Source organism: Petaurus breviceps, unplaced genomic scaffold, assembly GCF_028583685.1.
Source record: "Petaurus breviceps papuanus isolate PSGF00001 unplaced genomic scaffold, PetGlider_PUasm1.0 90822, whole genome shotgun sequence".
Lineage (NCBI taxonomy): Eukaryota > Metazoa > Chordata > Mammalia > Diprotodontia > Petauridae > Petaurus > Petaurus breviceps.
The window spans coordinates 20,281,133-20,289,860 of NW_027187351.1; the positions used below are offsets into that span (position 1 = coordinate 20,281,133).

Here is an 8,728-nt window from a genome sequence, read left to right on the forward strand (position 1 = left end):
CTTCGACTTTCCAGTAGAGCACAATGGATTTCTATGCCCCAGTGCCTGTATATCCATGGTCACAATTCCAATGGAGAAAGGAGCACTTGCTCTTGCAGACAAAAGAGAGCAAGAGACTGAGTTATAGTTTCAAGTTCAAATTAAGCAATAGAACGTGTAGCCATAAGGAAGCAGCAGTGCTGGTTCATAGTTCCGGATAGTTCCAGATAGCCCTGATGGTTCATAGTCCCAGAAAGAAAAGGTGTGCTTGTGGTTGCCCCCTAGGGAGTAGAAACTCTAATCTCAGTTCCAAGAAAGAAAGGATCAGTAGCACTTATGAATGAAGGAAAAGAGAGGACCTAATCACAGTTCCAAGGTCAAGAGGAATGTTAGAAATACTAAGTACGGCGCTTTGAATGCTTCAGCTCAGACCTTTCAGGAACGTCTGTCCCAGCTGCTTCGTGCCAACTCATCTCCTGCTTTCTGCTCGCGCCTTACCCATCTGCGCTCCACCCACCACCATGGTGTCTTCCCAAACCCCGCTCTCCTCAGTCACCAACTAGCAACTTCGCCTTTGGCCTCTAAAGGCGCTCAAGCTTACAGACAAGGAAAATACTCCTCCCTCCGCAACTGCACCCGCATCCTGGCCAGTAAGACGGCGAGAAAGATTTTCCAGAAATCCTCGGAGCCGGTAAAAGCTAAAGCAGCCACCGTGGCAGCCTTCCCCAGCCATGAAGATGAGCTGCACCTAAAGGAGAATCCTCGGCGCTTTGTCATCTTCCCCATTCAGTACCATGACATTTGGCACACGTATAAAAAAGCTGAGGCCTCCTTCTGGACAGCTGAGGAGGTGGATCTTTCCAAGGATATTCAGCACTGGGAAACACTGAAGCCTGAGGAGAAATACTTCCTATCTCGTGTGTTAGCTTTCTTTGCTGCAAGTGATGTCATAGTGAATGAAAATTCGGTTCAGATAAGAAGTACAGATAACTGAAGCTCGATGTTTCTATGGCTTCCAAATTGCTATGGAAAACATACATTCTGAAATGTATAGTCTCCTTATTGACACTTATATGAACGACTCCAAAGAAAGGGAATTTCTCTTCAATGCCATTGAAACACTACCTTGTGTTAAAAAGAAAGCCGAATGGGCCTTGTGATGGATTGGGGACAAAGAAGCAACATATGGTGAATGTGTTGTAGCTTTTGCAGCTGTTGAAGGAATCTTCTCTTCTGGTTCTTTTGCATGCATATTCTGGTTCAAGAAACCAGGTTTAATGCCTGGATTAACTTTTTCCAATGAATTCATTAGTAGAGATGAGGGTTTACACTGTGATTTTGCCTGCTTAATGTTCAAACACCTGGTACACAAGCCTTCAGAGGAAAAAGTAAAAGAAATTATTATCAATGCTGATAGAATAGAACAGTAGTTTTTGACTGAAGCTTTGCCTGTAAAGTTGATTGGAATGAATTGCACTTTATTTTTTTGGGGGGATTTTTTTAATCAGTCAAATAGAATTTATTACACGTACATATGTATCTGTCTACATATACATATACAATAAAAATAACATTGTACTCTCTTGAGATATCTTCTTAGAAGGTGCATAGTATAACTCTTTTTTTAATCTTTTTTTTATACACACACATGTATATATTTGAATATTTGATTTTAAAACTTTCAATTCCAGATTCATTCCCTTCCCCCCCTGCCACCCATCCCCACTGGGGAGAGAAGCAGTTCAGTATAGGTTGTACACGTGCGGCTAATGCAAAACAATAATGTAGTAGATGTATTGTAAAAGACTGACTATATTTCCCTCCCTCCTATCCCACCTCCCACTTGTTCTATTCTCTACTTTGATCCTGTCCCTTTTCAAAAGTGGGTGCTTCCAACTTCCCTCCCCCCAGCCTGCCCTCCCTTCCATCATCCCCCCTCACATCCCCTTCCCCCCTATTCTCTTGGAGGGTGAGATCCCCTAATTAGTGTGTATTTCCCTCCCTCCTCAGGCCAGATTCAATAGGAATAAGGTTGACCTATTCCCTTTTGCCTTCCTATTCTTCCCCTCCATTGTAACCATTTCCCCTCGCCTCTTCTGTATGAGATAGTTTACCCCATTCTATCTCTCCCCATCTCCTCTCATTATATTCCTCTCACCTCTTAATTTCACCTTTTAATTATCATCCCTTCCTGTTAAATTGGTCTCGTGCCCCCTATCTATGTATATCTGTAAAAGTATATACACACATTCACATATGTATTCATTTGCCCGCATACCCTCATATAAAGACATATATATATATACATATATATATATATATAATAACCCCTTCAACTACTGAGAAAAGTTTCATAAGTTACAATTATTGTTTTTCCATGTAGGAATGTTAATAGTTCAACTTTGGTCAGGTGGCTCAGCGAGCAAGAGCACCGGCTCCAGTGCCGGGACGACCCAGATCAAATCCAGGCCCAGATACTCAGCACCACACCCAGAAACAACAACTGGCCATGCAACCCCGAGCAAGTCACCCAACCCCGAGTGCTTCAAAAAAAATAGTTCAACTTTGATAGGTTCCTTATGATTTCTTTTCCCTGTTTATCTTCTCATGATTCTCTTGCTTCTTGTATCTAAATGTCAAATTTTCTATTCAACTCTGGTTTTTTCAGCAAGAATGCTTGAAAGTCCTCTATTCCACTGAATGACCATATTTTCCCCTGAAACATGATACTCAGTTTTGCTGGATAAGTGACTCTTGGTTTTAATCCCAGCTCCTGTGCCCTCCAGAATATCACATTCCAAGCCCTTCTATCCCTCTGTGTAGAAGCTGCCAGATCCTGGGTTATCCTGATTGTGTTTCCAAAATATTCAAATTGTTTCTTCCTGGCTGCTTGTAATATTCTCTCCTTAATCTGGGAATTCTGGAACCTGGCTATAATATTCCTAGGAGTTTTCTTTTTGGCATCTTTTTCAGGAGGTGATCGGTGGATTCTTTCAACCTCTATTTTGCCCTCTCGTTCTAAAACATCAGGGCAGTTTTCTTTGAGAACTTCCTGGAGGATGCTTTCTATGTTCTTACTCTGGTCATGGCTTTCAGGTAGTCCAATAATTTTTAAATGATCTCTCCTGGATCTATTTTCCAGGTCAGTGGTTTTTCCCATGAGATATTTCACATTTCCTTCTATTCTTTCATTTGTTTGGATCTGTTTGACAGCATCTTAATTTCTCATAAAGTCATTAGCTTCCATTTGCTCCAATCTAATTCTGAAGCAATGATTCTCCTCAGTGAGCTTTTGAGATTCTTTTTCCATCTGGCAAATTCGACTTTTTAAGGCATTCTTCTCCTCATTGCCTTTTTGAGACTCCTTTGCCATTCGAGTCAGTCTGTCTTTTAAGGTATTTTTTTCTTCAGTCAGGCTGTTGACTCTCATTTCATAATTTTCTTGCATTGTTCTCATTTCTCTTCCCAATTTTTCCTCCACTTCTCTTATCTGCTTCTTAAGGTCCTCTATGGCCTGTAACCAGCTTTATTTTCCTTTGAAGCTTTTGGTGCAGGAGTACTGACTTCACTGTTTTCCTCCTGTTCCATGCCTTGCTCCTTCTTATCCCCAAAATAGGAGTGTAATGTTGGAATCTTCTGTCTGCTTTGTTTCCTCTGCCTGCTCATTTTGCCACTCAATTACTTGACTTTTAGGATTTTTGCCACAGTAGGACTCTGCCACCAGACGGGAGTTTTCCTCCCAAATGCTGGGGTTTTCTCAGCTGCTGGAGGTATTAGATGGGTGCCCTCTCTGAGGTCTCCACATGCTCTGGCAAGCTGGACAGACACCCCAGGACCTCCACCCTAGACTGCAATCCAGATCCAAGCAGGTTAAAGCAAGAGTGATTACCCCTCAGACTGGTGCTTGGTCCCCCTACACTCTGCAGGCCAGGAGCTGAAGCCACCACGTGGCGCTGGCAGGCTGTGCTGGTGTCTCAGGGGTTTCTTGCCCCGGGGGTAAAAGCTATGCACTCCTACTTACTGGGTCCCAAAGTCCAGACTGCACTGGCCTCTCACCTTGTCCTTCGCATTTATGTATTGATAAATCTGGAAATGGCCACAGCTGCTGCTGATCTGGAGTCCCTCTGGCCAGCAGCTGGTCAGGCCATCCCTGGGGCTAAAGCCTCGGCGTGGTGCTGGGCTAGGCTCCCAGAGAGCTGAGCTGGCCTATTCCTGCCGGCCTGCTGGGCTGTCCTCAGCGGGAAGTTAGCTTCTCTGTGTCATTATGTGGGTTCTGAAGCTCCAAAGTTTGTTTAGAGTCCTCTTTTTACATGGATTGGGGAGGGTGGAAGCCGGAGCCGCGGAAAGGTCTTCCTTCTACTCCGCCATCTTGGCTCCACCCTGCTGGAAGGATGAATTGCACTTTAATGAAACAGTACATTGAATTTCAGTAGACAGACTTATGTTGTAATTAGGTTTTAGCAGGATTTTTAGAGCAGAAAATCCATTTGATTTTATGGAGAATATCTCATTGGAAGGGAAAACCAACTTCTTTGAGAAGAGAGTAGGAGAATATCAGAGAATGGGAGTGACATCAAGTCCAAATGAAAATTCTTTCACTTTGGATGCAGAATTTTAGATGAACTGAAGACATCCTATTACTTAGCTGGTTTTTTTTTTTGTTTGTTTGTTTGTTTCCACCAGGAATATCAGTTACTTTTTATGCTACACAGTGAAATGACTGTACTAAAAAATGGCCATTATTGACATTTGAGACTGTTGTGTAACTACCTCAGAAAAATCTTGTTTCATGTTTGCAAGTGGTGTTGCTTAGGATGTGGTGGTACTTGACATAAGCTACTCGGAATTTTGTGAAAGGTCTGAAAATGAAAGTGTTAATTTTTTAGCAAGAAGACTGATCTTAGATGACTTTCTGTAGCTTGAATGTCTTAACCATTTTGGCTTTAGAATGGGGAGACCCCTTAAGCTAGTTTATGGCAACAGATTAACCTTTGGTTTCTAGGCAGATCCATACATAGTTGGAAAAATGGCAGCCTCACTGCTCGCTGCAAAGCAGGTTTTAAAAGTTTACTTTATTCTTTTTTAATAGTTTGTACATAAAGTTGGCACTTTACATAAAAATAAAAAAAAAAAACATTTGTACTATTAAACAAAAAAAAATACTAAGTATGGAGGAAAAGTTCGCTTCCTGAGTAAAAACCAGACTACAAACCAGGAGAACAGTGATCATACCTCTCCTTACATCAAACTGCCTTTCATGTACCAAAAACTTAAAGGTCCCAAAATTAACTATGAGCACACCTACAAAACAAAGAAAAAAAACCTGAAGCTTGGGACAATGCACTTTCAACCCAGGAATCAAAAATCAACTTTAACATAAAATTCAAAGTCAATGTGTTACAGTGAATAGAGCATTGGCCCTGGAGTCAGGAGGACCTAAGTTCAAATCTGGCCTCAGATACTTAATATTTACTAAGTGACCTTGGGCAAGTCACTTAACCCCAAGTGTCCTGCCCACCCCTCCCAAAAGCAAAATAATAATATTAATAATAATAAAGAAAAAATGGGATAGAAAAATGAACAAGCAACCAAAAAAATGAGTATCACCACAACAAGTTACTATGGTGACAGGAAAAACATCAAAGTACAAAATCAGAATAAAATCAAACCAAAACCAGGTGCAAGCAAAGCCTTACAGGGGGAAAATATGCGAACGGGAAAAAAAAGTCCATCATGAATTCCTGAAAGAGTTCAAAAAGAGTTTCAAAAATCGAATAAGAGAGGTAGAGGAAAATTTGGAAAACAAAGTGTGATGGAAGAAAATTATAAAAAGAGAAGAAAGAGATTGGTGAAAATAGGTATAAAATTTTTGTAAATATAAAACCTACAAAAGAGAATTGGCCAAAAGTTAAAAAGAGGCACAAAAGTCTGGGAAGACAAAAACTCTGTAAAAGACAGAATTGACCAAATTGAAAAAAGGGGTACATGGGGTGGATGAAAGATAAAATGACTGAAGAAACAAAGGATTGAGCTTCTGACTATTGATTTATTAAGCAGTGCATAATAACTGCTCAACAAATTAGGATCAATAGCCTTCTTCAGCTTTTGCACTGGACCCTGAATACAGACAGTGACTTTTATTAATTAAAAACAATCAGACAAAACTAATTAATTAAAAGAAAACAATACAGCATTAGGTAATCTGATTTTTCATTGCATGAAAATTTAGGGAATTTTCAACTTGGGAGGGGAAGAATGAACTTAACTAGTTCCCTTGAATTCTGAAAAAGATGTGTCTCACTGTCCCTGAGTCATTGTAAACAATAAAAGGAACACTGAAACTATAAATGGTCAGTATGGGGCCAGCTTTCAGGTAAGACATAAGGATTGCCTGAAATGTACAACAGCAAGAAATGGCTAAGTATGGCTATTTTAAAGTATTTATTAATTACTTGAAGCTTTCTGAGATTACCACAAATTTCAAATGGCATGGTCCCTTTAATCATAGGAAATAAATTTACAGGGGAATTAGATACAGAGAGATACAGAGGTCTCCCAGTGTGTTTGGAGTCATCTCCAGTTATCCTAATTCAGATGACTCTGGAGGAGAAAGTGAGACTGATGACATTGCACAACTCTGCCTTATTTAAATCCAATTCATTTGCATATCAAGACATCTCCCTCTTAATGTCATTGGTCCTCTTTGAGAATTAAGGATGAACAACAATGTGCACAGGATATTAGGATTATTCTGTTTGGTTGAGGGATAGAAGTCAGAGGAATGGAAGTAAGTTTCAGAAAAAGTAAATTAGGATTTTATTAAATTAGAATTGTAAGAATACAATGTTTTCTGTTCCTGAAAATTTAGAAACACAGATTTTATCTTTTTGTCTTGCATTTGCAACTTCAAATAACAAGACAATTCATTTTGTGTGTGTTTATAGAAAGGGGAGAAGAACGAAAATCTCCTATGCGTATGAAAATCTTTCAAATACTCCAGGATAGCTTTCATTTCACTAAAAATGTCCCATTCATTTGACTAAAGAGTTTCAGTTCCTTCAAATAATATTTATGAGGAATAATCTCTAAGTCCCAGATGCATCTCTTTATTCTGAACATTACATAGCCCATCAATGACTTTCCTAAAATGTAGATAGCACATAGCCTGCATATAGAAAGAATGTTAAGGAAATTAACCCAATGATCTTGATAAGAAAAATGAAGACCAGACCATATGAAGACCAGAAGTCACTTAATGTCACTGATTCAATTTCGTTATTTGTAAAATGACAGAATGGATCTAGAAAGCCTGTGAGATCCCTTCTTGTACCATGCCTATAATCCTATCATGAGGATAGGGTCCTAGTTAAATACAGTGAATAGAAACAAAGACTACTAAGATAGAATAGAAACCATTGATACCTTAATATAAGACTTGTAGTTTCTGTTGATGAAGCTTTAGTTATTGGTCAATTCAGCTGAGGGAATATTGAAACTTTACTCTGACCAGAATGACATGAGAATATGGTCAATGGCTAATTATAGATATTTTTAAAGTACTTATTAAATACTTGAAACTTTCTTGGATTGCTACAAATTTCAAATGACACGGTCCCTTTAATGAGAGGAAATAAGTTTACAGAGGAATTAGATACAGAGAGATATAATAAAAACTATTACCGTATGGCTGAGTGTATGAGAATCACAAAAGGAAAAAAAAAAATGTTTGTTAATGTGTTGGGACATCAGGGAAGATTGTAAACAGAACAGCAGGCAGGAAGCATTGTTGTTAAGGGCATTGATGCGTGGATTAGTTGAGAAAAATGAATGGAGATCAAGGAAATTATCACCCACCAGAGTGCTACTAGTTCATCTGAAAGTGATAATCATGTTACACCAGTGGTACTATTATAGCAAAGAGAGATATAGCAAAATTCAAGGAGCTCTGCCTTTTAATCAAAACTCCCTTTCCTGGCTAGCATTACCCTATATGTTTCATCTCCCTCACTAGCATGTATGCTCTTAATGGCAAATATTATTTAATTTTTGCATATAAATTCTCAGCACATTGCCTAGCATATAGTAAATGTTTTAACAAATGTTTCCCTCATTCATCCACACATTCTTGGATGAAGAGAAATATTGTAAGGAATTATAAGTGACATTGGAAAATACTTGTGACAAAGCATTTAATATGTATGGGAATATAGGGCATTGCTTGAACTTAGGCAAATTTGACATCACTGTGACAGATTGCTAGGATTACAAAAATATATGTGGCATTTTCTTTTATTAAAATCCCCTTTTGATAAATTCTGTCAAGGGTTCTTGTAGAAATGTGGAGAACTTTTGCTTATCAAATTTTTCATTGAGTGCAGATATTCTCTCCCCAACTCACACCAAAGTATTTATGTGGAAAGTATGTAGTCCTCTGCAAAGTACATGCCCTCAACACCATAGATATCTCTGACACATGAATATCATGTAGATTTTCATATTTAAAATTAAATCCTTAAAATGGAGAAGTGACTTTTTAAAAAAGATATTTATGCATCCATAATTCCAAATGGCACGGTGTGAAGCATATTGCCTTTCTCTTGGCAAAGGTGATGGAATAAAAATGCAAAATAAGGGGGAGGCTAGTTGGTGCAATGAATAGAGCACTGATCCTGGAGTCAGGAAGAGCTGAGTCCAAATCTGACCTCAGATACTTAATACTTACTAGCCATGCGACATTGAGCAAGTCACT

General features: G+C 39.0%; 1 pseudogene; it reads left to right on the plus strand.

Annotated features, from left to right (window-relative positions):
• The first annotated feature begins 500 nt into the window (after positions 1–500).
• Positions 501–4,597, plus strand: LOC138148173 (ribonucleoside-diphosphate reductase subunit M2-like; annotated as a pseudogene).
• Positions 4,598–8,728: the final 4,131 nt, after the last annotated feature.